This window comes from Dermacentor andersoni, chromosome 4, assembly GCF_023375885.2.
Source record: "Dermacentor andersoni chromosome 4, qqDerAnde1_hic_scaffold, whole genome shotgun sequence".
NCBI classification, from domain to species: Eukaryota; Metazoa; Arthropoda; class Arachnida; order Ixodida; family Ixodidae; genus Dermacentor; species Dermacentor andersoni.
Window position 1 is genome coordinate 197,911,713 of NC_092817.1, and position 27,036 is coordinate 197,938,748.

Genomic DNA, 27,036 nt, shown 5'->3' on the forward strand with positions numbered 1-27,036 from the left:
TGAGAAGTAGACCTTATTTCCCGTTTTTATAAGTCCTACAAAGTATTGAAAAATTCGATAAGGTCCTCTAAGGCCTTTTTGCCTTCGCCTTGGGCTTTCCTTTCTTCCACCCTGTGTGACGGTCGCCCGCTGTTCCTTGGCTTTTGCCAGGCTGAAAGCCACGTCTCTATCTTCTCTTTAGTTTCGGCAATAACCGATGCCATTTTGGGATTTATTTGAGCAGTATCGTCCTCCTCGGAAGACTCCACCGTAACGGCCGCCGCCACTTGTGCTCCTGCTGTATAAGCATGTAAAGATTTTGCCGCATCAACAAGGCTCTCCCTGTTCTTCAATGTTTGATCTCTGAAGTCTTTTGTCAATTGTACGCCATTGTCGAGCTTGTTCCTCAGTCGTACTTCTTGTCTTTTCACTTTCCTAAGCTTTGAAAGCAACGTCTTGGTAAGAGTTTCGAAGCCGACCGCTATTTCGACCGCATCAAACTTTTGTTCATCCATCAGCGCTAGAGTGTACTAGAATGGGGGAGTGGGTCCAGCGGACGGCCTGACAAGCGGCGAGAGAGCATGGTATGGCCGACGGCAGGGATGCTATGTTTACGACTGCACCTGTATCGTGCTATGTGCATTCGCAACGTATTGCTACAGCACGTACGCGGCACTGTCTTTCCGTTGACAGTACAGGCACACGTCGTGTACGTGGATTGCTCCGTTTGCTGTGGTTAGTCGCTGCCGAGTCGAGTTCGCAATAAAACAAGAGGACGAGCGCAACGATTTGCGTCCGCTGCAGCCCACGTTTGGCGCTAGCAATGCGCCAAGTTATTGATTGTCACTGAGCTGGATACGGGTGTAATAGGTAAACGGTTAGCAGTTTGTGCGACTAAATTTTGCACCATTACTTATACCGGTTACCACCGTCACTGCGCGTACAATCGCCTAGCGGCTTGCATATTGTTTTTGCACTTCGACGTTGGCTCTACCAGTAGGCTGCGCCAGTTGAACGTAACAGTAAATAAAACCACCCACGCGTGAGTGTAAAAAAAAAAGAAAAAATAAGTCACAGAAGCACGCAATAAAAAAAAGCAAAAAGAAGGGTGCCATCAGCACTCGGTGTTCCCAGGTGGTCTCCCTCCCAAGTACTGACCGAGCCCAATGCTGCTTAGCTTCGGGGATCGGACGAGAACCGGCGTATTCAGCATGGTATGGCCGATTTTTTTTTTTCCTTTTTGCAAAGAGAATTTGTTTTTGTAATACAAGTCATATATTCCTTCGTCTCTTCTGGTCTGGATGGACTTTTCGAATCCTCAGTCCCTGCCAGTTTTTCTTTTGTTGGCTCATCTGAGATTTCTTGATACATAGAAACTGGCTCTCCTGTCGTTTCATTTCTTCCAATCTATAATTTGTCATGTAGTCATAAATCTCTTTGCCTGTCAAAGTGGCGACAGACCTGCCAAACAGGTTTGCCATGGCTTCTCTGCTGTGACAAAGCGGCAGAGCCCTGGGACATTTGCTCTACCTACAGTCAAAAACTTCACCTAAAGGTTCGCTTTTGTTCAGAATGACCTCCTCATTGGTGGGACAAAGGGTACAGTGGCAGCTTCTCGGAAGTATATTGGACCTGTTTTGAGAAGTAGACCTTATTTCCCGTTTTTAAAAGTCCTACAAAGTATTGAAAAATTCGATAAGGTCCTCTAAGGCCTTTTTGCCTTCGCCTTGGGCTTTCCTTTCTTCCACCCTGTGTGACGGTCGCCCGCTGTTCCTTGGCTTTTGCCAGGCTGAAAGCCACGTCTCTATCTTCTCTTTAGTTTCGGCAATAACCGATGCCATTTTGGGATTTATTTGAGCAGTATCGTCCTCCTCCGAAGACTCCACCGTAACGGCCGCCGCCACTCGTGCTCCTGCTGTATAAGCATGTAAAGATTTTGCCGCATCAACAAGGCTCTCCCTGTTCTTCAATGTTTGATCTCTGAAGTCTTTTGTCAATTGTACGCCATTGTCGAGCTTGTTCCTCAGTCGTACTTCTTGTCTTTTCACTTTCCTAAGCTTTGAAAGCAACGTCTTGGTAAGAGTTTCGAAGCCGACCGCTATTTCGACCGCATCAAACTTTTGTTCATCCATCAGCGCTAGAGTGTACTAGAATGGGGGAGTGGGTCTAGCGGAGGCCCCGACAAGCGGCGAGAGAGCATGGTATGGCCGACGGCAGGGATGCTATGTTTACGACTGCACCTGTATCGTGCTATGTGCATTCGCAACGTATTGCTACAGCACGTACGCGGCACTGTCTTTCCGTTGACAGTACAGGCACACGTCGTGTACGTGGATTGCTCCGTTTGCTGTGGTTAGTCGCTGCCGAGTCGAGTTCGCAATAAAACAAGAGGACGAGCGCAACGATTTGCGTCCGCTGCAGCCCACGTTTGGCGCTAGCAATGCGCCAAGTTATTGATTGTCACTGAGCTGGATACGGGTGTAATAGGTAAACGGTTAGCAGTTTGTGCGACTGAATTTTGCACCATTACTTATACCGGTTACCACCGTCACTGCGCGTACAATCGCCTAGCGGCTTGCATATTGTTTTTGCACTTCGACGTTGGCTCTACCAGTAGGCTGCGCCAGTTGAACGTAACAGTAAATAAAACCACCCACGCGTGAGTGTAAAAAAAAAGAAAAAATAAGTCACAGAAGCACGCAATAAAAAAAAGCAAAAAGAAGGGTGCCATCAGCACTCGGTGTTCCCAGGTGGTCTCCCTCCCAAGTACTGACCGAGCCCAATGCTGCTTAGCTTCGGGGATCGGACGAGAACCGGCGTATTCAGCATGGTATGGCCGATTTTTTTTTTTCCTTTTTGCAAAGAGAATTTGTTTTTGTAATACAAGTCATATATTCCTTCGTCTCTTCTGGTCTGGATGGACTTTTCGAATCCTCAGTCCCTGCCAGTTTTTCTTTTGTTGGCTCATCTGAGATTTCTTGGTACATAGAAACTGGCTCTCCTGTCGTTTCATTTCTTCCAATCTATAATTTGTCATGTAGTCATAAATCTCTTTGCCTGTCAAAGTGGCGACAGACCTGCCAAACAGGTTTGCCATGGCTTCTCTGCTGTGACAAAGCGGCAGAGCCCTGCGACATTTGCTCTACCTACAGTCAAAAACTTCACCTAAAGGTTCGCTTTTGTTCAGAATGACCTCCTCATTGGTGGGACAAAGGGTACAGTGGCAGCTTCTCGGAAGTATATTGGACCTGTTTTGAGAAGTAGACCTTATTTCCCGTTTTTATAAGTCCTACAAAGTATTGAAAAATTCGATAAGGTCCTCTAAGGCCTTTTTGCCTTCGCCTTGGGCTTTCCTTTCTTCCACCCTGTGTGACGGTCGCCCGCTGTTCCTTGGCTTTTGCCAGGCTGAAAGCCACGTCTCTATCTTCTCTTTAGTTTCGGCAATAACCGATGCCATTTTGGGATTTATTTGAGCAGTATCGTCCTCCTCGGAAGACTCCACCGTAACGGCCGCCGCCACTTGTGCTCCTGCTGTATAAGCATGTAAAGATTTTGCCGCATCAACAAGGCTCTCCCTGTTCTTCAATGTTTGATCTCTGAAGTCTTTTGTCAATTGTACGCCATTGTCGAGCTTGTTCCTCAGTCGTACTTCTTGTCTTTTCACTTTCCTAAGCTTTGAAAGCAACGTCTTGGTAAGAGTTTCGAAGCCGACCGCTATTTCGACCGCATCAAACTTTTGTTCATCCATCAGCGCTAGAGTGTACTAGAATGGGGGAGTGGGTCCAGCGGACGGCCTGACAAGCGGCGAGAGAGCATGGTATGGCCGACGGCAGGGATGCTATGTTTACGACTGCACCTGTATCGTGCTATGTGCATTCGCAACGTATTGCTACAGCACGTACGCGGCACTGTCTTTCCGTTGACAGTACAGGCACACGTCGTGTACGTGGATTGCTCCGTTTGCTGTGGTTAGTCGCTGCCGAGTCGAGTTCGCAATAAAACAAGAGGACGAGCGCAACGATTTGCGTCCGCTGCAGCCCACGTTTGGCGCTAGCAATGCGCCAAGTTATTGATTGTCACTGAGCTGGATACGGGTGTAATAGGTAAACGGTTAGCAGTTTGTGCGACTAAATTTTGCACCATTACTTATACCGGTTACCACCGTCACTGCGCGTACAATCGCCTAGCGGCTTGCATATTGTTTTTGCACTTCGACGTTGGCTCTACCAGTAGGCTGCGCCAGTTGAACGTAACAGTAAATAAAACCACCCACGCGTGAGTGTAAAAAAAAAAGAAAAAATAAGTCACAGAAGCACGCAATAAAAAAAAGCAAAAAGAAGGGTGCCATCAGCACTCGGTGTTCCCAGGTGGTCTCCCTCCCAAGTACTGACCGAGCCCAATGCTGCTTAGCTTCGGGGATCGGACGAGAACCGGCGTATTCAGCATGGTATGGCCGATTTTTTTTTTTCCTTTTTGCAAAGAGAATTTGTTTTTGTAATACAAGTCATATATTCCTTCGTCTCTTCTGGTCTGGATGGACTTTTCGAATCCTCAGTCCCTGCCAGTTTTTCTTTTGTTGGCTCATCTGAGATTTCTTGATACATAGAAACTGGCTCTCCTGTCGTTTCATTTCTTCCAATCTATAATTTGTCATGTAGTCATAAATCTCTTTGCCTGTCAAAGTGGCGACAGACCTGCCAAACAGGTTTGCCATGGCTTCTCTGCTGTGACAAAGCGGCAGAGCCCTGGGACATTTGCTCTACCTACAGTCAAAAACTTCACCTAAAGGTTCGCTTTTGTTCAGAATGACCTCCTCATTGGTGGGACAAAGGGTACAGTGGCAGCTTCTCGGAAGTATATTGGACCTGTTTTGAGAAGTAGACCTTATTTCCCGTTTTTAAAAGTCCTACAAAGTATTGAAAAATTCGATAAGGTCCTCTAAGGCCTTTTTGCCTTCGCCTTGGGCTTTCCTTTCTTCCACCCTGTGTGACGGTCGCCCGCTGTTCCTTGGCTTTTGCCAGGCTGAAAGCCACGTCTCTATCTTCTCTTTAGTTTCGGCAATAACCGATGCCATTTTGGGATTTATTTGAGCAGTATCGTCCTCCTCCGAAGACTCCACCGTAACGGCCGCCGCCACTCGTGCTCCTGCTGTATAAGCATGTAAAGATTTTGCCGCATCAACAAGGCTCTCCCTGTTCTTCAATGTTTGATCTCTGAAGTCTTTTGTCAATTGTACGCCATTGTCGAGCTTGTTCCTCAGTCGTACTTCTTGTCTTTTCACTTTCCTAAGCTTTGAAAGCAACGTCTTGGTAAGAGTTTCGAAGCCGACCGCTATTTCGACCGCATCAAACTTTTGTTCATCCATCAGCGCTAGAGTGTACTAGAATGGGGGAGTGGGTCTAGCGGAGGCCCCGACAAGCGGCGAGAGAGCATGGTATGGCCGACGGCAGGGATGCTATGTTTACGACTGCACCTGTATCGTGCTATGTGCATTCGCAACGTATTGCTACAGCACGTACGCGGCACTGTCTTTCCGTTGACAGTACAGGCACACGTCGTGTACGTGGATTGCTCCGTTTGCTGTGGTTAGTCGCTGCCGAGTCGAGCTCGCAATAAAACAAGAGGACGAGCGCAACGATTTGCGTCCGCTGCAGCCCACGTTTGGCGCTAGCAATGCGCCAAGTTATTGATTGTCACTGAGCTGGATACGGGTGTAATAGGTAAACGGTTAGCAGTTTGTGCGACTAAATTTTGCACCATTACTTATACCGGTTACCACCGTCACTGCACGTACAATCGCTTAGCGGCTTGCATATTGCTTTTGCACTTCGACGTTGGCTCTACCAGTAGGCTGCGCTAGTTGAACGTAACAGTAAAGAAAACCACCCACACGTGAGTGTAAAAAAAAGATAAGTCACAGAAGCACGCAATAAAAAAAGCAAAAAGAAGGGTGCCATCAGCACTCGGTGTTCCCAGGTGGTCTCCCTCCCAAGTACTGACCGAGCCCAATGCTGCTTAGCTTCGGGGATCGGACGAGAACCGGCGTATTCAGCATGGTATGGCCAATTTTTTTTTTTTTATTTATTACCGCTTTTATCGCCGAACGTGCAGTTTCAACACATTACAGTATCACAATTGCAATACAAACAAAAAGGAAAGAACAGAGTCACACCGTACAACAAAGCCGTCTGTCCCTATTGGACAGGCGTTGTCTACTTAAAATTCCTTCATGGCTGTCAGAGGTTCTAGCCTCCACAGCCATTCCGGAACACATTGTTGCATTTTCTGTATTTCTATGAATCGCGAGATACATTCTCTGAAATAAACGCGAGCGGGCCTAGCGTCAGGATCACAATCGTACCCTGCCATACGAGCCCGCCATATACAGTGGATAGCGTTTAACATAATGAAATCATATGGAACCCCGTCATCATGCTTAATTGTCAGATACCTTATCCCTTGGGGGTCCACCGGTAACTCTTTTTTCAGGGTTCGCTTTAAGACGTCCCAGAAAAAGAAGCCCTCCCAACATTCCAAGAAAACGTGATCTATGGTTTCCTGCTTTTTGCAGATCAAGCAATGCGTTCCCCATGGTACGATACAACCTCGCTCTTCCATGAAAGTCTTCACTGAGCGCGTACCGGTGTGAAGCTTAAAAAAAAACGTTTTTACCCCTGGTGGCACCTCCATGCGTTTTACGCGTTTAAGTACATCAAGTCCTGGCCCTCCACTGTAAATGGCTCTGTATAACGGCACTGGGAAAACAATGTCACACACATCTTTATACAATCTTTTCCTTTTGACTTCGCAAAGGTAATCCATTGAAAATCGAACAGAAAGAAACCTTACGCTGTCGGCCACTTCCTTAAAGAAGCCACGAAGTGATCCGGTAACGCATGCCGTACTAACGACATGTGCCGGCAAAGCACCGCTCAACCTGAGCTGGCATACTGTGCGCAGAAAAGGATGGCGCACATCGCGAAAAAACAAGGATCGGTTTACTAGTTGTCTAACAAAAAGATGAACCAAACCCACACCCCCGTCTTTCACTCTTCTAAACAAATTTGTTCGGCTGCACCTTTCCCATGTTGACCCCCAGATGAAAACAGCAAACACTCTGTGCAGCCTTTGCACATTTGCTCTCGAGCAATACAACGCTTGCATGACATAATATAACTTCGTGACAAAAAACATATTACAGACTGTCGCCCTTGCAAAAATTGACAGCTTCACATCCTTCCATCTGTCCGCCTTTTCTTTCATTTCATCGGCTTGGCTCCTCCAATATTCATCGCTACTATTGTAGCTATTGAGAGGAACGCCCAGATACCTCGTCGGCGTTTTGACCCAGTTGAGGTTCGCGAAGTTCTCCGGTGCAGACTCCCATTTCCCGTGCCACAGGCCTAGGGATTTGCCCCAATTTATTCTACTACCCGTGACATCACAGAAATGTTTCACTGCCGATACTGTTTCCGTTACACTTGGTTTGTCTGTGCAACACACTGCAATGTCATCTGCATATGCGAGCAGCTTCACCTCTGTCGCTGCTAATCTGAAACCACGTATTTTGTCATTTCCGTTAATTACTACACACGTTGCTTCTATGTATATGACAAATAACAGCGGACTGAGGGGACAGCCTTGGCGTACTGAACGCATGATGTTAATGGGGGCCCCCAGAGACTTATTGACAATTAATCTTGCTGTGCAATTCTGGTACGCCAAGCCCACGCCCTCCCTGATGATGGAACCGACATTAACATGATCCAAGATGGCAAACAAAATAACGTGAGCGACACAATCGAACGCTTTCTCCAAATCGATCTGAAGAACTGCAACGCCACCATCGGTGACGTCACAGCACTCGAGCACGCACCGCATCTGATGGATGTTCGAAAAAATGGACCGCCCCTTGATGCCGCAAGTTTGGTGGTCTCCGACAATTTCCTTGATGACGCCTTGAAGTCTCGCAGCTAAAATCTTCATAAAGATCTTGTAATCAATGTTTGTTAGTGATATCGGTCTATAGGATGACACGAATCTGAGTTTGTCTGTTTGATCACTCTTAGGGATTAGTATTGCGTGCGCTTTTCCAAAAGATGGGGGCAATAATTTCTTCTCGTACGCGTCATTGAATACGTCTGCTAACAATGGGGCCAGTTCTCTTTTGAAAGCCTTATATAACCCCGCACAGAGTCCATCAGGCCCAGGCGACTTGCCCGAGTTCAAATCGCCGATTGCCTTTTCAACTTCGTTCTCGGTAATGTTGCCTTCCAATCGTTCTTTAGCGTCATCTCCCAGTCTCGGCATCCGCTGAAGAAAATCGGCTTTGAAACTCTCTACATTCGCTGCCTGAAATGCAAAGAGCGACTGGTAGTACTGACAGAAGGCGCGTCCTATGCTTTCGTTGTCGTCAACAACAACCCCATTCATTAAAATCTTATCCACATGGTTTCGCCGTCCGTGCACCTTCTCGAGTCCAAGCGCCCTTTTTGTGGGCGTCTCCCCCGCCGCTAATACATCTGCTCGTGCACGCACGATGGCACCTTGATAACGTTCTTTATCGAACTGTTCAAGCTTTTCCTTGACGCTCCGCACATCGTCTTTGTACAGACCAGGCTCTCTGCACTCCAGCGTTATCAGCTGCTGAAGTAGTGTTCGTAAAGCCTTTTCTTTATATTCCCTCTCAAATTTGAGGCAGCTTGACCTTTCTAAGGCTTTCATTTTAACTTTTTGTTTGAAACATTCCCACTTTTCAGCTATTGTTTCAGCTTTATCTTTGCGTATTTCATTAATGGCATTCCGTACTACCTTTACAAAAGATTCATTTAATAACGAGGCATTCATTTTCCACATCTCCCAATTAAACGCATGTTTCCGTTTCCCTATACCGACATTACATATTACGAGACAGTGATCTGAAAACGATACGGGTACTACAGAATAACCGTGGCATCTTGGAATTGTATCCAGCGACATGTAGATTCGGTCCAACCGCGCATGGCTCCTGCCCTGAAAACGTGTAAATGTCACGTCACGCCCCCCTTCCAGACAATCAAAAACGTCTAGTTCATTTTCACTAATTAGTTTTGACAAGACTTCACTGCTTCTGTCACGCACACCGGCATTATTGGCTCTGTCACTAGCGCTCATTACACAATTGAAATCTCCTAAGAGCATAACGCGCTTATCGCATCGAACATACTGCGATAGGTTCGAAAAGAAACGGGCACGCTCTTCTACTGAATTTGGTGCATATACGCATATGACACGGTACTGAAACTCGCACAAAACAATATCGCAAAAAACAATCCTTCCAGATTGACAAGAAAAGGTACTTTGAATCTGCAGTCCAGGCAGTTTCTTCACAAAAAGAATGCACCCCCCAGCCGTGCCTAACGCATGGCTTACCACCGCAAAATGCCTAGACGTGAAACGGCGCACCATGCTCCCGGTCTCCTCCTCCCCGTCAACCTTAGTTTCCTGGACGGCTAGTACGTCGACGTCGTGGTCAGTGACCAACCGTAGGACTTGACTTTGCCTACGACTAGCCGCCAACCCTCTCACGTTTAAAGTGGCAATAATAAGGGGCGGTATCTGAGCCATGTTGAGCTAAAGAAAAAAGTAGGCCCGGAGCATGGTGCTTACCGTTCACGACTAGCCCTCGGCTAGCCGCCTCTGGGACCTCCCGGTTTCCCGGCGTTGTTTGTGGGCGGCACTTTGTCCGCAGGCTTTCTCTCAGGTGGGACATTCGGCTTTGGTTTCAAGCTCGTGCGCCTCCCAAGAGGTGTCTTTTTCGGCGGCCCTTCGCTGGTGCTGGCCGCGCCGTCGTTGCGGTCCTTAGTCTGGTCATGGGGGCGCTTGACTGGCGCACCAAGAGTCGAAGTCCGGTCGCCGTCGAGGACGGCCTCCTCCTGCTGCATTGCCGTCGCATCGTTGTCGGGCGGGTCCTCACCACTGCTCCGCGTAGGCTGGCCCTCAGCGGTCGCGCCCTGCACCGTCCCACTCGGCTTCACGGTAGTCTCAGCCACCCTGCTGTCTACGGCCAAACTCGTCGTTCCACTGTCTGTCGCTGTCGGGCCCGTGTCTAGAGTTCCTTTAGCAGCGTCCTCCGCCTCGGCCACGTCCATGACGTGCTCTGCCGCAACGTCACAAGTTACTGGGCCTGTTACGGTGGCATAAGATCTTACGCAGTCAGCGTTGACGTGGCCGAAACGTCTGCATAGAGAACAGCGGGAGACTCTGCACTCACCGCGGACGTGTCCCGTGCCGTGGCAGCGCAGGCACTGCATCGGTCGACCGGGCACGACGACCAAGGCCAACTCTCCGCCGACGCGGATCTAATGGGCCAGATCCTCCACTTTCATGCCGCTTTTCAATTTCAAAATGACGGTCCTGGTGGTTGAGGTCTTCGCTCCCATGCCTTCGACGCGCCACCGCTCCCGGCTCACCTCCTCCACCTTGCCGAAAGCCGCGAATGCCGTCCGGACGTCCTCGTCGGCAACACCGTACAGCAGCCAGTGAAGCCTTAGCTTCACCTGTTGATCCTGCGGGTCAACGATGACGCACCGTCGTCCCTTCACTTGGAGTTCCTTGAGGTCCAGAAGCCTTTTTGTGGCACTCGCATCACTGAAGGTCACTGCCCAGACGTGGTTGATCTGGTACGCCCCTATGCATACCACATCAGGCAGCAAGCCCGTCGGCAGAAGGGCGTCCCGGAAATCTTCCACCTTGTACGGTCTCGCACGTACATCACCGTGCAAAAAGACGGTATTAATCACCAATTGACCTTTGGGCAGTTGCGGCAAAATAAAGGCATAATCCTTGTCGTCGTTTAGCCTGTTTCCGCGGCCTAAAGTGGCCGCTGTCGCTGCTCCACTGGAGCCCATGACTCTGCTGACCGCTCAGCTCGGCTGCCGGAAGCAGAATGAGCATGGAATGGCCGATGGCAGGGATGCTATGTTTACGACTGCACCTGTATCGTGCTATGTGCATTCGCAACGTATTGGTACAGCACGTACGCGGCACAGTCTTTCCGTTGACAGTACAGGCACGCGTCGTGTACGTGGGTTGCTCCGTTTGTTGTGGTTAGTCGCTGCCGAGTCGAGCTCGCAATAAAACAAGAGGACGAGCGCAACGATTTGCGTCCGCTGCAGCCCACGTTTGTCGCTAGCAATGCGCCAAGTTATTGATTGTCACTGAGCTGGATACGGGTGTAATAGGTAAACCGTTAGCAGTTTGTGCGACTAAATTTTGCACCATTACTTATACCGGTTACCACCGTCACTGCGCGTACAATCGCCTAGCGGCTTGCATATTGCTTTTGCACTTCGACGTTGGCTCTACCAGTAGGCTGCGCTAGTTGAACGTAACAGTAAATAAAACCACCCACACGTGAGTGTAAAAAAAAAAAAATAAGTCACAGAAGCACGCAATAAAAAAAGCACAAAGAAGGGTGCCATCAGCACTCCGTGTTCCCAGGTGGTCTCCCTCCCAAGTACTGACCGAGCCCAATGCTGCTTAGCTTCGGGGATCGGACGAGAACCGGCGTATTCAGCATGGTATGACCGATTTTTTTTTTCCTTTTTGCAAACAGAATTTGTTTTTGTAATACAAGTCATATCTTCCTTCGTCTCTTCTGGTGTGGATGGACTTTTCGAATCCTCAGTCCGTGCCAGTTTTTCTTTTGTTGGCTCATCTGAGATTTCTTGATACATAGAAACTGGCTCTCCTGTCGTTTCATTTCTTCCAATCTATAATTTGTCATGTAGTCATAAATCTCTTTGCCTGTCAAAGTGGCGACAGACCTGCCAAACAGGTTTGCCATGGCTTCTCTGATGTGACAAAGCGGCAGAGCCCTGGGACATTTGCTCTACCTACAGTCAAAAACTTCACCTAAAGGTTCGCTTTTGTTCAGAATGACCTCCTCATTGGTGGGACAAAGGGTACAGTGGCAGCTTCTCGGAAGTATATTGGACCTGATTTGAGAAGTAGACCTTATTTCCCTTTTTTTATAAGTCCTTCAAAGTATTGAAAAATTCGATAAGGTCCTCTAAGGCCTTTTTCCCTTCGCCTTGGGCTTTCCTTTCTTCCACCCAGTGTGACGGTCGCCCGCTGTTCCTTGGCTTTTGCCAGGCTGAGAGCCACGTCTCTATCTTCTCTTTAGTTTCGGCAATAACCGATGCCATTTCGGGATTTATTTGAGCAGTATCGTCCTCCTCCGAAGACTCCACCGTAACGGCCGCCGCAACTTGTGCTCCTGCTGTATAAGCATGTAAAGATTTTGCCGCATCAACAAGGCTCTCCCTCTTCTTCAATGTTTGATCTCTGAAGTCTTTTGTCAATTGTACGCCATTGTCGAGCTTGTTCCTCAGTCGTACTTCTTGTCTTTTCACTTTCCTAAGCTTTGAAAGCAACGTCTTGGTAAGAGTTTCGAAGCCGACCGCTATTTCGGCCGCATCAAACTTTTGTTCATCCATCAGCGCTAGAGTGTACTAGAATGGGGGAGTGGGTCCAGCGGAGGCCCCGACAAGCGGCGAGAGAGCATGGTATGGCCGACGGCAGGGATGCTATGGTTACGACTGCACCTGTATCGTGTATGTGCATTCGCAACGTATTGCTACAGCACGTACGCGGCACAGTCTTTCCGTTGACAGTACAGGCACACGACGTGTACGTGGATTGCTCCGTTTGCTGTGGTTAGTCGCTGCCGAGTCGAGCTCGCAATAAAACAAGAGGACGAGCGCAACGATTTGCGTCCGCTGCAGCCCACGTTTGGCGCTAGCAATGCGCCAAGTTATTGATTGTCACTGAGCTGGATACGGGTGTAATAGGTAAACGGTTAGCAGTTTGTGCGACTAAATTTTGCACCATTACTTATACCGGTTACCACCGTCACTGCGCGTACAATCGCCTAGCGGCTTGCATATTGTTTTTGCACTTCGACGTTGGCTCTACCAGTAGGCTGCGCCAGTTGAACGTAACAGTAAATAAAACCACCCACGCGTGAGTGTAAAAAAAAAAAGAAAAAATAAGTCACAGAAGCACGCAATAAAAAAAAGCAAAAAGAAGGGTGCCATCAGCACTCGGTGTTCCCAGGTGGTCTCCCTCCCAAGTACTGACTGAGCCCAATGCTGCTTAGCTTCGGGGATCGGACGAGAACCGGCGTATTCAGCATGGTATGGCCGATTTTTTTTTTCCTTTTTGCAAACAGAATTTGTTTTTGTAATACAAGTCATATATTCCTTCGTCTCTTCTGGTCTGGGTGGACTTTTCGAATCCTCAGTCCCTGCCAGTTTTTCTTTTGTTGGCACATCTGAGATTTCTTGATACATAGAAACTGGCTCTCCTGTCGTTTCATTTCTTCCAATCTATAATTTGTCATGTAGTCATAAATCTCTTTGCTTGTCAAAGTGGCGACAGACCTGCCAAACAGGTTTGCCATGGCTTCTCTGCTGTGACGAAGCGGCAGAGCCCTGGGACATTTGCTCTACCTACAGTCAAAAACTTCACCTAAAGGTTCGCTTTTGTTCAGAATGACCTCCTCATTGGTGGGACAAAGGGTACAGTGGCAGCTTCTCGGAAGTATATTGGACCTGTTTTGAGAAGTAGACCTTATTTCCCTTTTTTATAAGTCCTACAAAGTATTGAAAAATTCGATAAGGTCCTCTAAGGCCTTTTTCCCTTCGCCTTGGGCTTTCCTTTCTTCCACCCTGTGTGACGGTCGCCCGCTGTTCCTTGGCTTTTGCCAGGCTCAAAGCCACGTCTCTATCTTCTCTTTAGTTTCGGCAATAACCGATGCCATTTCGGGATTTATTTGAGCAGTATCGTCCTCCTCCGAAGACTCCGCCGTAACGGCCGCCGCCGCTTGTGCTCCTGCTGTATAAGCATGTAAAGATTTTGCCGCATCAACAAGGCTCTCCCTCTTCTTCAATGTTTGATCTCTGAAGTCTTTTGTCAATTGTACGCCATTGTCGAGCTTGTTCCTCAGTCGTACTTCTTGTCTTTTCACTTTCCTAAGCTTTGAAAGCAACGTCTTGGTAAGAGTTTCGAAGCCGACCGCTATTTCGACCGCATCAAACTTTTGTTCATCCATCAGCGCTAGAGTGTACTAGAATGGGGGAGTGGGTCCAGCGGAGGCCCCGACAAGCGGCGAGAGAGCATGGTATGGCCGACGGCAGGGATGCTATGTTTACGACTGCACCTGTATCGTGCTATGTGCATTCGCAACGTATTGCTACAGCACGTACGCGGCACTGTCTTTCCGTTGACAGTACAGGCACACGTCGTGTACGTGGATTGCTCCGTTTGCTGTGGTTAGTCGCTGCCGAGTCGAGCTCGCAATAAAACAAGAGGACGAGCGCAACGATTTGCGTCCGCTGCAGCCCACGTTTGGCGCTAGCAATGCGCCAAGTTATTGATTGTCACTGAGCTGGATACGGGTGTAATAGGTAAACGGTTAGCAGTTTGTGCGACTAAATTTTGCACCATTACTTATACCGGTTACCACCGTAACTGCGCGTACAATCGCCTAGCGGCTTGCATATTGCTTTTGCACTTCGACGTTGGCTCTACCAGTAGGCTGCGCTAGTTGAACGTAACAGTAAATGAAACCACCCACACGTGAGTGTAAAAAAAAGATAAGTCACAGAAGCACGCAATAAAAAAAGCAAAAAGAAGGGTGCCATCAGCACTCCGTGTTCCCAGGCGGTCTCCCTCCCAAGTACTGACCGAGCCCAATGCTGCTTAGCTTCGGGGATCGGACGAGAACCGGCGTATTCAGCATGGTATGGCCGATTTTTTTATTTTTTTCTTCTTTATTACCGGTTTGGCATTTCCAAACACAGAACTCCTAAATACAATTTTACAAGTACAATAAAAGACGCGTGAGCCTTTTCATGGCTGGAGTGTGAAGCTAAAATGGCTTCAGAGAAGCCAGCTTATCGAGCACAGGTATCCAATCCGGTGGGTTCCTCTGGATTTTGAGAACATCTCGTATGTACACACAGTTCTCACTGAAGTTTTGCATGGCCGATCTTGCGTTGACATCCGCATTTCTGACCGCCATCCTCGTTTTCCACACACTATGCAAACACAGTAACATGAACATGTCGCATGGCATTTCATCTGGATCTTCACATGGCAAGAATCGGATACCAAAGGGTGGTACTGGCAAATCTTTCTGAAGTGTCCGTTTAAGGATGTCCCACAAGAAAAAAGCATCGTGACAGTCCAAAAAGATGTGTTCTATCGTTTCCTCCTTTCGACATATCAGGCAGTGTAATCCCCATGGGACAAAGATACCTTTGCTTTGAAGCCACGGTTTTACAGCGAGCGTGCCCGTGTGCAGTTGGAAAAAGAATGATTTAGATGACGCTCTTACTGGCATTTTTCGAACTCGTTTTAATACGTCTCGTTCTGGTCCTAGTTGATAGATGGAGCGGTACAACGGTATTGGTAAAAACACATCAATTAGATCTTTGTACAATCGTTTACGTGCCACTGCGCTCAAATATTCTAAGGAAAACCGTGGCTTCAGTACTTGACATGCAGACACTATTTCGCGCCAAAAACTGCTCAGTGTTCCACGCGTATCTGCATTTGATGAGACAATATAATCCGGGATATGATTACACAACCTCATGTGTATAACAGTACGCAAGAAAACATCTCTTTGGTCTCTCAGAAAGAAAAACCTTGAAACTATTTGTTTCAAAAATAAATGACACAGACCAAGCCCTCCGTGTCGCACCGAAAGGAACAAGTTTAACCGACTGGTGCGTTCCCAGGTAGAATTCCATATATAGGTGGCAAACACTCTGTGTAATTTTTGGACACAAGTTCTGCTCATACTGAACACTTGAAGTACGTAAAACACTTTTGCAACAAAAAACACATTACAGACTGTAGCGCGGGAAAACATAGAAAAGTTATGCCCTCCCCATTTTTCAGACTGATCCTTGAGCCTTTCTGTCTCTCCTGCCCAGTATTCTGCAGTATTTCCATAATGTTGGAGAGGAACCCCAAGTATCTAGCAGGAATACTTGTCCATCTCATGTTTGCATACGCCTCCGGCTCTTGCCCCCAATTTCCATGCCAAATGCCCAGAGATTTATCCCAGCTAATGGCACTTCCGGTAGCACTACAGAATGATGTAGCTTCCTTAACAGCTTCTTTAATACTGTCTTTGTCTTTGCAGAATATAGCTATATCATCGGCATATGCCAGTATTTTTACTTCAGTAGCATAAAAGGAGTAACCATGCACCATTTTATTTATGCGAATTTTTAAACATAAGGGTTCCAAATAAAGTGCAAAAAGAAGAGACGAACAGGCACACCCTTGTTTTATACCTGACAGTACTGGAATGTTTTCACTTACGGTGTTGTTAATTATAAGGTTTACTGCACACTCTTCATACACCATCTTGATGCCCTCCTTGATAACGCTACCTACATTACAATGTTCTAGTAATAACTGTAGTATGTCATGATTAACTCTATCAAGTGCTTTCTGAAGATCCAGTTGTATCATAGCTATGTTATCTTGAGTCATGTCACAGCATTCTAGGATAGTTCTAGCGGTGTGTATATTTGTGTAGATTGTCCTTCCTTTGATGCCACATGTCTGGTGAGGTAATACGAGGTGTGTGATAACGCTCTGCAATCTCTTGGCTAGCACCTTTGTAAATATTTTATAGTCTACATTCGTGAGACTTATAGCTCGATAGGCCTCAACATCCAACAATTTCCTGGGATCATCCGATTTTGGAATGAGTACTACATGACATTTTCTAAAAGATAAAGGTGCTCTTTTTTGTTCATAGCACTCATTTATCACGCGATGTAACGCTTGTGCCAGTTCTTCCTTGAAGCATTTGTAAATGGCAGCCCCTAGTCCATCAGGCCCAGGTGCTTTGCCAGTGCTTAGTTCATCAATGGCCTGTTTTACTTCATTCAGACTAATTGGCCGTTCAAGCGTTTGTCTTACTTCATCGCCTAGCCTTGGCATGAGCGACAAAAATTCGTTTCGAAAGGCTTCTGTGTCCTTTATTTTTGGGCTTAGCAGTTTTCGATAGCATTCAACAAACGCTTTCTCTATCAGTTCCTTGTCGCGCGTCTCATCGTTTTTATATCTTATTTCTTTTATCTCTTTTTTTACTGCTTGCCTTTTTTCTTCCCCGAGTGCCCGCTTAGTAGGCGTTTCCCCTAGCCATAGTCTTTCAGCCCGTGCTCTGACGATCGCTCCACGATATTTCTTTTCATCTATCACTTCGAGCTTACTTTTAAGGTCACGTAGTTCCTTGCTAAAGTGTCCAGGGTTAGCACTCTCAACCGCAATCATATAATCTAACGTGCTCCTAAGTTCTTTCTCTTGTTGTTTTTCAATGCTGCGCCGCACGCAAGCTCGTTCAATCGCCGCAATCTTTACTTCATTTTTAAATTGCTCCCAAAGCGCTGTGAAATTGGAAGATTCAACCGAACATATTTCCTCTATCCTTTCCTTTACTTTTTTAACAAAAATTTCATCATCCAACAGTGTACCATTTAATTTCCACAAGTTCCAACTAAACTTTGACACTTTTGTCTTGGTTCCTAGTGTCGCTATCACCAAGCAGTGATCGCTAAATGTGACGTTCTTTACTTTGTATGTAGTAATGTGTGGTATCGCAGCTGCCGGAACATATATGCGATCTAGTCTAGCATGACTTACACCTTGGTAGTGCGTATACTGTACGTGCTCGTCACCGTCAAAAATACAACCAACGTCGTCCAGTTCAAGCTCGTTTACAAGCGCGTTTAATAGTGTCGCACTTCTATCGCGGTAAGTCAATCTGTTGATTCTGTCTTGCGGCCTGCACACACAATTAAAGTCTCCAAATAAAATTATGTTCCTTTCGTACGTCATGCATGTTCTCAGGTTATCTATGTATTCTACACGTTCGTTAATGTTATTCGGAGCATACACTCATATTGCACGCCAAAGGAGGCCACAAATTCCAAAGTCGATGAATAGTAGCCTGCCATCATCACTGGACTTTACAGATTGCGCTACAATATCGGTGCATTTTCGAACGAGTATCATGCAACCCGCTGAAGTGCCTCTAGCATGAGACACACATACATTATACCTATCCCTGAAAGGTTCGACCATTCTGTGCGTTTGCTCTTCGCTTTCTACTTTGGTTTCCTGCACTGCCATTATGTCAATGTCATTTTCCAACAAGAGACGGCTTAACTGGCACTGCATCCTGCGGGATGCCAAACCCCTCACATTCAACGTAGCTACACAAAGGGGAAATGTCAGATTAACAGCCATTTTTTAGGATTAGCAAACAGACGGAACGGTACTCACATCTGGACAGGCAGTGATAGCAAAAACCAGCACAGGTCACATTCTACTTGTCCGCTATGTAACGTCTTATACTGAGGACAGGCTGGCTGAACACACTTCGCGCCCCTAAGTCGGGGTCAATGTTGAAGCCGACCGCCTATCAGGCGGTATCTTCGGCTTCGGTTTGAGGCCCATTCGTCTCGTTATAGCGGTCTTCGGCGACGGCTCGCCGCTGCTCGATGGTTCGGGTGAGGCTTGAGTTCCGTCAGTGGCCTCACGAGGCCTCTTTGCAGCTGCTTTAGCGGCTGCTGTCATTTCCACATCCTCAATGCCTTCGGTCTCGTCTTTCGCGGTAGTCACTGATGCGCTTACTAAAATCGCGTCCTTTCTCTCATTGACGTTTTGGTCGTTAGTCGGCTTCCCAACCAGCACGCTCTTTGCCTCGCCAGATTGGCTGTCGCCGGGCCCAGTGGAGTTTTCCTGAAGTGGAGACGAGTCAGAGGGTGTGCTGTCTGCCGCCGGTTCTTCGGTCGTTGCTCGGGATGCTGCATCGGCATCAGCATGGTCCATTATGTGTTCAGCCATCTCGTCGCCTTTAACTGGACTTGTTACCGCTGCATAGGATCGCACGCAGTCTTGTTCTTCGTGGCCGAATCGTCGGCAGAGTGCACAGCGTGGTATGCGACACTCGCGCCTGATATGTCCAGTTCCATTGCACCGGAGGCATAACGGGGGCCTTCCTGGTACATGCACGAGCGCTAAGTTTTCCGCGACGCGCACCTGATGAGGCAAGTCTTCAACTGTAATTCCAGGCTTTGGCAAGAGTGTCACCAAACGGGTGGTGGAGCCTTTATCATTACATCCCTGTACCCGCCACTTTTCGCGGGCGATATCTGTAACCTTTCCGTAAGGGGCTAACGCTGCTCGAACCTCGTCGTCGTGAACGAAATGCAACAGCCAATAAAGCTTCAGTCTGATGCCTTGGTTGCAGGGATCATAAACGACACAGGGCTGGTCCTTCACGTTGAATGTTTCTGCCGCAAGCATCTTTTTCTTCGAAGCTTCATCACGGAAGGTCACCGCCCACACATGGTTCATTTGGAACGCGCCAAGGTCCACCACTTCCGGCAGCAGTGCAAGACGCCCGAGCGCATCTCGAAAGTGCTCGACCCGATACGGCCTGGTTTTAACATCCGCGTGCAAAAATACTGTATACAAAACTGATGTACCTGAAGGCAGATGAGGCAAAACAACTTGATAATCCGGGTAAGGCTTATCCGTACACCTGGTGCCACGGCCGAGGGCCGCTGTATCCGCCCCTACGGAGCAAGGCATTCCGCGTCCGTTCACTGCGGTGGCCGGAAATGGAATCGCATGGTATGGCCGATGGCAGGGATGCTATGTTTACGACTGCACCTGTATCGTGCTATGTGCATTCGCAACGTATTGCTACAGCACGTACGCGGCACTGTCTTTCCGTTGACAGTACAGGCACACGTCGTGTACGTGGATTGCTCCGTTTGCTGTGGTTAGTCGCTGCCGAGTCGAGCTCGCAATAAAACAAGAGGACGAGCGCAACGATTTGCGTCCGCTGCAGCCCACGTTTGGCGCTAGCAATGCGCCAAGTTATTGATTGTCACTGAGCTGGATACGGGTGTAATTGGTAAACGGTTAGCAGTTTGTGCGACTAAATTTTGCACCATTACTTATACCGGTTACCACCGTCACTGCGCGCACAATCGCCTAGCGGCTTGCATATTGTTTTTGCACTTCGACGTTGGCTCTACCAGTAGGCTGCGCCAGTTGAACGTAACAGTAAATAAAACCACCCACACGCGAGTGTAAAAAAAAAAAATAAGTCACAGAAGCACGCAATAAAAAAAGCAAAAAGAAGGGTGCCATCAGCACTCGGTGTTCCCAGGTGGTCTCCCTCCCAAGTACTGACCGAGCCCAATGCTGCTTAGCTTCGGGGATCGGACGAGAACCGGCGTATTCAGCATGGTATGGCCGATTTCTTTTTTTCGTTTTTGCAAACAGAATTTGTTTTTCTAATACAAGTCATATATTCCTTCGTCTCTTCTGGTCTGGATGGACTTTTCGAATCCTCAGTCCCTGCCAGTTTTTCTTTTGTTGGCTCATCTGAGATTTCTTGATACATAGAAACTGGCTCTCCTGTCGTTTCATTTCTTCCAATCTATAGTTTGTCATGTAGTCATAAATCTCTTTGCCTGTCAAAGTGGCGACAGACCTGCCAAACAGGTTTGCCATGGCTTCTCTGCTGTGACAAAGCGGCAGAGCCCTGGGACATTTGCTCTACCTACAGTCAAAAACTTCACCTAAAGGTTCGCTTTTGTTCAGAATGACCTCCTCATTGGTGGGACAAAGGGTACAGTGGCAGCTTCTCGGAAGTATATTGGACCTGTTTTGAGAAGTAGACCTTATTTCCCTTTTTTATAAGTCCTTCAAAGTATTGAAAAATTCGATAAGGTCCTCTAAGGCCTTTTTCCCTTCGCCTTGGGCTTTCCTTTCTTCCACCCAGTGTGACGGTCGCCCGCTGTTCCTTGCCTTTTGCCAGGCTGAGAGCCACGTCTCTATCTTCTCTTTAGTTTCGGCAATAACCGATGCCATTTCGGGATTTATTTGAGCAGTATCGTCCTCCTCCGAAGACTCCACCGTAACGGCCGCCGCCGCTTGTGCTCCTGCTGTATAAGCATGTAAAGATTTTGCCGCATCAACAAGGCTCTCCCTCTTCTTCAATGTTTGATCTCTGAAGTCTTTTGTCAATTGTACGCAATTGTCGAGCTTGTTCCTCAGTCGTACTTCTTGTCTTTTCACTTTCCTAAGCTTTGAAAGCAACGTCTTGGTAAGAGTTTCGAAGCCGACCGCTATTTCGGCCGCATCAAACTTTTGTTCATCCATCAGCGCTAGAGTGTACTAGAATGGGGGAGTGGGTCCAGCGGACGCCCCGACAAGCGGCGAGAGAGCATGGTATGGCGGACGGCGGGGATGCTATGTTTACGACTGCACCTGTATCGTGCTATGTGCATTCGCAACGTATTGCTACAGCACGTACGCGGCACTGTCTTTCCGTTGACAGTACAGGCACACGTCGTGTACGTGGATTGCTCCGTTTGCTGTGGTTAGTCGCTGCCGAGTCGAGCTCGCAATAAAACAAGAGGACGAGCGCAACGATTTGCGTCCGCTGCAGCCCACGTTTGGCGCTAGCAATGCGCCAAGTTATTGATTGTCACTGAGCTGGATACGGGTGTAATAGGTAAACGGTTAGCAGTTTGTGCGACTAAATTTTGCACCATTACTTATGCCGGTTACCACCGTCACTGCGCGTACAATCGCCTAGCGGCTTGCATATTGTTTTTGCACTTCGACGTTGGCTCTACCAGTAGGCTGCGCCAGTTGAACGTAACAGTAAATAAAACCACCCACACGTGAGTGTAAAAAAAAAGAAAAAATAAGTCACAGAAGCACGCAATAAAAAAAAGCAAAAAGAAGGGTGCCATCAGCACTCGGTGTTCCCAGGTGGTCTCCCTCCCAAGTACTGACCGAGCCCAATGCTGCTTAGCTTCGGGGATCGGACGAGAACCGGCGTATTCAGCATGGTATGGCCGATTTTTTTTTTTTCTTTATTGCCGGAAGTTTCACCAAGCTAACACAAAGGGCATCATTTCTTGAAATAAGGTAAGTGATACATAAACATACACAAACACACATTCAACTTTGTGCGCATGCATATTGTGCGGTCAGTCACATTGTGGCTGGCCATGTCCAGTTTAAAATTCCTTTAATGTGGCGAGGGGCTCAATCCTCGCCAGCCAATCCGGAGGACATTCTTGTTGTTTAATTACATCAATGAACTTGGAAATATCGTCCCGGAAGAGCAGCCGCGCAGGCCGGCTGTCAGGCTCACAAAAGAAACCGGCCATTCGAGCCCTCCATAAACAGTGGAGGCCCATTAGCATAATTAAGTCCAAAGGCAAGCCGTCCTCATTTTCTACTGTCAGAAATCTAATACCTAATGGACTTAAAGGCAATTCTTTCTGTAGTGTTCTTTGAAGAACGTCCCAAAAGAAAACCCCTGCCCAACAATGCAAAAAAACATGGTCAATTGTTTCTAATTGTTTACATATAAGGCAATTGCTCCCCATGGTAAATAAAAACCCTTCTCTTGTAAAAAGGCCCGTACCGGCAAAGTTCCGGTATGCAACTTAAAGAAAAAGGATTTAGTGCTTGGCTGCACCTGCATTTTCTTAACACGCTTTAACACGTCGTTTCCTTGTCCTCCACTGTTTATGGCTCTGTACATCGGAACCGGCATAATTATGTCAACTACATCCCTGTACAATTTTTTCCGCGACACCGAAAAGAGATAATCATTAGAAAAACGTACGGACAGAAAACGGACACTGTCAACGACTTCCCTTAGGTACCCTCGAAGAGCACCAGGCATACTTAAATTGGAGACCACGTACATCGGCAGATGCTTGTTCAGTCGTAACTGGCACATTGTGCGCAGAAAGGGGTCATGCACGTCTCGAAAAAAGGAAAACCGGTTTACTAGCTGCTTCACAAAATGATGTGACAGGCCTAAGCCCCCGTCCTTGACTCTCCTAAATAAGTTCGTGCGGCTGCACCTCTCCCATTCTGATGCCCAAATGAACACAGCGAAAACTCTATGGAACCTTTGCACATTTAAACGAGAGCAACAGAAAACTTGCATAACGTACCATATTTTGCTTATTAAAAACAAGTTACATACAGTAGCTCTCGCAAACATCGAGAGATGAGCACCTTTCCAATTTGTTGTTTTTTCCTTGAGTCGTTTGGCCTCTTCTAGCCAGTAGTCCTCATTCCGCCGGTAATGTTCGAGCGGAACGCCCAAGTATTTAGCTGGCGCTTTAATCCATCTAATGTTGGCGAACATTTCCGGTGTTGACTGCCATTCACCATGCCAAAAACCGAGACACTTATTCCAATTTGCAAAGCTCCCTGTTGTGTTTCCGAAATGTTTAACAATGGTTGTTACCTCTGTAATGCTTTCTTTTGTTGTACAGCACACCGCTACATCGTCTGCATATGCCAGGAGTTTCACTTCGGCTTCCATGAGTTTGAAGCCCTTTATGCTACTATTTTGAATGATTGCCAAACAAAAGCTTTCTAGATAGATGGCAAACAAAAGCGGGCTGAGAGGACACCCCTGGCGCACGAAACGCTCTATATTAATGGGGGCCCCCAGTGTCTTATTAATAATCAGCCGTGTTGAGCAGTTCCGGTACGCCAGAGCTACCCCATCAGCGATGATTGATCCTACATTCACGTGCTCAAGAACTAATAACAAAATTTCGTGTGGGACAAAATCAAAGGCTTTTTCTAAATCTATCTGCAGGATCGCAACGGCATATCGAAAATCGTCACAGCATTCCAAGACGCCTCTCATCGTGTGTACATTTCTCGCAATAGTGCGTCCCTTTATACCACAAGTCTGGTGCGGTCCTACAAGATCCTTAATTGTTGACTGTAATCGGCTAGCAAGAACTTTCATTAAAACTTTGTAATCCGTGTTGGTCAATGAAATGGGTCTGTATGCTGTGACTAGCCTCAGTATTGCTTTTTGGTTCGTCTTAGGAATAAGGACGGTATGGGCTTCAGAGAAAGACGGTGGTAATCTGTTGGTAGCAAAAACTTCGTCAAACAACGCTTTCAACAAAGGCACCAACTCGTTCTTAAACGCTTTGTAAAAGGCCGCGCCAAGACCATCCGGGCCTGGCGACTTATTAGGGCTCAGGTTATCATAGCACTTTCTATTTCAGCATGCGTAATGGGTGCTTCTAGAAGTGACTTCGTTCCCGCTGAAAGTTGAGGCATACGAGAAAGATAGTTTGCTCTGTATGCCTCGATATCGACTGGCTGGTATGCAAAGAGCCGCTAGTAATGCCGGTGAAAAGCACCTGCGATGCTCTCCCGGTCATTCAGTTCTTGGCCATTCTCTTCAATCACTTCTATTTCGTTTCGCCGCGCATGCGTCTTCTCGATACCTAGCGCCCGTTTCGTGGGCGTTTCACCCACGGCCCATGATTGTGCTCTGGCTCGAACGAGCGCCCCGCGATAGCGGTTCTCCTCGAATTGCTCCAGCTGTTGTTTTATCCTAAGTAGGTCTTCTTTAAAAAGACCTGGCTGTTTGCTTTCCAGCGCAATTAGTTTCCGCAATGTTTCCTTCAGCCCGTTCTCTCTCATTTTTTCACGGTATTTCAAGACGCTGCTTCTTTCGATGGCGTTTATTTTAAAACTTTGTTTTAGTAATTCCCAATCAACACCTATCTGCTTATTACCATCCAGTTTAACCTCGTTTATTGCTTCTGACACAAAACGGACAAAGTGCTCGTCACGTAGTAGCGTTGCGTTGAATTTCCACAGATCCCAGTTAAAACTATTACATCTTTTTTTTTCCCCCACATTGCATTTCACTAGGCAATGGTCCGAGAAAGAGACGGGTAGTACAGTGTAAATGTTACATGCAGGTATGATTTGAAGGGACACGTAAATCCTGTCTAGCCGAGCATGGCTAGAGCCCTGAAAATGCGTGTACTGCACTTCGCGTTCCCCTTCTAGACATTCGGCAACGTCGGCAATATCATGCTCGTCTATCAGTTCTTTTAACAATACGGTGCTCTTGTCGTTCGATCTCTTTTTTGTAGCTCGATCCCTCCCACTCAATACGCAATTGAAATCCCCTAGCAAAACCAGTTGTTTCGTGACATTGAGATGCTTCTTAATTTCCGAAAAGAAAATGGTTCGGTCTTTATCCGCGTTTGGTGCATAAATACAAATGACCCGCCAGTCACGCTCGCCCAACGAAAAATCGCACCACACAATCCTACCCGACACACATGAAAAATAATTTTGTATCACAAGGCTTTGCAATTTTTTAACAAAAATGATGCAGCCAGCAGATGTTCCCACGGCATGGCTAACAAACACAAAATACTTAGACGTGAATCGAAGCACCATGCTTCCGGTTTCCTCCTCTCCGTCAACTTTTGTTTCTTGTACTGCCAACACGTCAATGTCCTCGTCCACCATGAGTTGATAGACCTGACTCTGCTTTTTCTTGGCAGCCAGTCCTCGCACATTAAGTGTGGCGAAACTAAAAGACAGGTTGGAAGCCATCATTCACTAATATTTTTAAAAGGAAACCCGAAGCATGGTGCTTACCTTTAACGTCTAGCACAACGCTAGACGCCACCGTGCTTGTCCGGTTGCCCGGTGTCGCTTTTTTGCGGCGCCGGATTGTCGTCGACACGCCTCCCTGCACCGACGTTCGGCACTGGCTTGTAGCCGGAGCGTCTCCCCAGAGGCGCCTTTGCAGGCGGTTCATCCGTCTTGTTTGACTCATGGCTACCTTTGAGGTCTTCTTTTTCCAGCGGTCGCTTGACGGCCGCGCCAGCAACCGATGTATTGGTGGTCCCGTCAGCTGCCTGGTCCTTGCAGTCGGTCAGCGCGCCCACCACAACTTGCGGAAGGTACTCCCCTTTCTCAACGTCTTTCTCTGCCATTGCCGGTGTCCTCGGAGATTTATTCGCGAGTTTAGGGGGCCGGTGTGTCTCCTCTGCAGCAGGGGCCACTGTAGTGGTGGTCTCCTGCAGTTTGGCCACGTCTTCCGTACCTCTGGCAGCTTCCTCAGCTTCAGCCACATTCATGACTTCCTCAGCTGTCTTGTCACCTTCAGGCTGACCCACCGCTGTGGCGTAAGAACGCTCACATTTGGCGTCGACATGCCCGAAACGTCGGCACAGAGAACATCGGGGAACCTTACAGTCGCGGCGTACGTGACCGTTTCCTTTGCAGCGCAAACACTGCATCGGGCGTCCAGGGGCGACGACGAGGGCCAGCTCACCGGCGACCCGGATCTGATGGGGTAGGTCATCCACGGTGACACCGCTCTTGAAGTTCAACAGCACAGTCCTCGTCGTCGAGCCTTTGTGACTGACGCCTTCAACGCGCCAGCGCTCCCGGCTGACCTCCAGCACCTTGCCGAAGGCCGCAAATGCCGTCTTCACATCCTCGTCGTCGACACCGTGGAGTAGCCAGTGCAGCCGCAACTTCACCGTCCGGTCCTGCGGATCGATGATGAGGCAGCGCCGCCCCTTCACCTGAAGCTCCTTGACGGCCTGCAGACGCTTTGTTGCATCAGCGCCACACATGGTGACCGCCCAGACATGGTTTATCTGGTACGCTCCCAGCGCAACGACTTCAGGCAGCAATCCGGTAGGGCGCAGGGCGTCACGAAAATCTTCAACCTTGAAAGGCCTCGCCCGGATGTCGCCGTGTAAAAACACGGTGTTCAACGCGACACGACCCGTAGGCAGCTGCGGCAAAACAATCTGATAGTCGCTATCGTCGTTCTCGTTGAGCCTGTTACGGCGGGACGCGCCCGCCTGTGCCGCTCCATGGGAGCCCATGATTGCACGTCCGTTCGCTGTGGTGGCCGATGGCAGGGATGCTATGTTTACGACTGCACCTGTATCGTGCTATGTGCATTCGCAACGTATTGCTACAGCACGTACGCGGCACTGTCTTTCCGTTGACAGTACAGGCACACGTCGTGTACGTGGATTGCTCCGTTTGCTGCGGTTAGTCGCTGCCGAGTCGAGCTCGCAATAAAACAAGAGGACGAGCGCAACGATTTGCGTCCGCTGCAGCCCACGTTTG

The 27,036-nt window shown here is 48.0% G+C and overlaps 9 pseudogenes; all 9 read right to left on the reverse strand.

The window, feature by feature from the left end:
* Window positions 1–1,088: 1,088 nt before the first annotated feature.
* LOC126532575 (5S ribosomal RNA) lies at window positions 1,089–1,207 on the reverse strand (annotated as a pseudogene).
* Window positions 1,208–2,704: 1,497 nt separating this feature from the next.
* On the reverse strand, window positions 2,705–2,823 carry LOC126532562 (5S ribosomal RNA; annotated as a pseudogene).
* Window positions 2,824–4,321: 1,498 nt separating this feature from the next.
* On the reverse strand, window positions 4,322–4,440 carry LOC126532557 (5S ribosomal RNA; annotated as a pseudogene).
* A 1,490-nt stretch (window positions 4,441–5,930) lies between these two features.
* Window positions 5,931–6,049, reverse strand: LOC126532480 (5S ribosomal RNA; annotated as a pseudogene).
* A 5,386-nt stretch (window positions 6,050–11,435) lies between these two features.
* On the reverse strand, window positions 11,436–11,554 carry LOC126532554 (5S ribosomal RNA; annotated as a pseudogene).
* A 1,498-nt stretch (window positions 11,555–13,052) lies between these two features.
* Window positions 13,053–13,171, reverse strand: LOC126531836 (5S ribosomal RNA; annotated as a pseudogene).
* A 1,489-nt stretch (window positions 13,172–14,660) lies between these two features.
* LOC126531856 (5S ribosomal RNA) lies at window positions 14,661–14,779 on the reverse strand (annotated as a pseudogene).
* A 5,429-nt stretch (window positions 14,780–20,208) lies between these two features.
* Window positions 20,209–20,327, reverse strand: LOC126531942 (5S ribosomal RNA; annotated as a pseudogene).
* A 1,497-nt stretch (window positions 20,328–21,824) lies between these two features.
* LOC126531949 (5S ribosomal RNA) lies at window positions 21,825–21,943 on the reverse strand (annotated as a pseudogene).
* Window positions 21,944–27,036: the final 5,093 nt, after the last annotated feature.